Below are 644 nucleotides of genomic sequence, written 5' to 3'. Positions count from 1 at the left end.
TTGTTAATATGTTTTCATGTTCGCATTATTCAAATTAATAAATTTCCTGAGTGAAAGGTTTGATCAACTATGCAAAAAAACAAACAAACAAACTCAGAAACAACAACAGAAAAGTACAAATCCTTAAAATAAGAGAGAGAGAGAAAAAAGAAAAACGAAAAGAAACGAAGCTAAAGAAATCCATACAACAACAACAACAGAAAAAAAGAAGGAAATAGAGCGGAACCTCTACCTCACACCATTCACAGCGAATCGAATTCCCCGAACACTGTCGAGCGGCCCCGTCCCATTGCCCAACCCTACTATGCGTCGTCCGGAACCCCCTTCACTTATGAATTCGCGCCTGGGGGGGGGGGGTCATCGCTATAACACAACCCTGACTTATGCAACGGGTCGCGTTGTCGGCGATTCGTGCTCCGGGTAATAAAGACATGGAACTGAGTATCAGTAACTTCTCTACTTTCGGAGGAGCGAAGAGATTGGGATGAGGAGGGGAAGAAAAGAAGTGGAAGATGTGTGAAAGAGAGGGAGATAAAAGAGGGAATGGAGTGTAAAAGAAAAGGAGGTAAGAGAGGGGATATATGTGCAAAAGAGAAAAATATATAAGAGAGGATGATGAGCAAAAGTGAAGAACCAAACGGTGG

This window comes from Penaeus monodon, chromosome 31, assembly GCF_015228065.2.
Source record: "Penaeus monodon isolate SGIC_2016 chromosome 31, NSTDA_Pmon_1, whole genome shotgun sequence".
NCBI lineage: Eukaryota > Metazoa > Arthropoda > Malacostraca > Decapoda > Penaeidae > Penaeus > Penaeus monodon.
The sequence above is the reverse complement of the archived record's forward strand: the minus strand, read 5'-3'. Positions refer to the sequence as shown.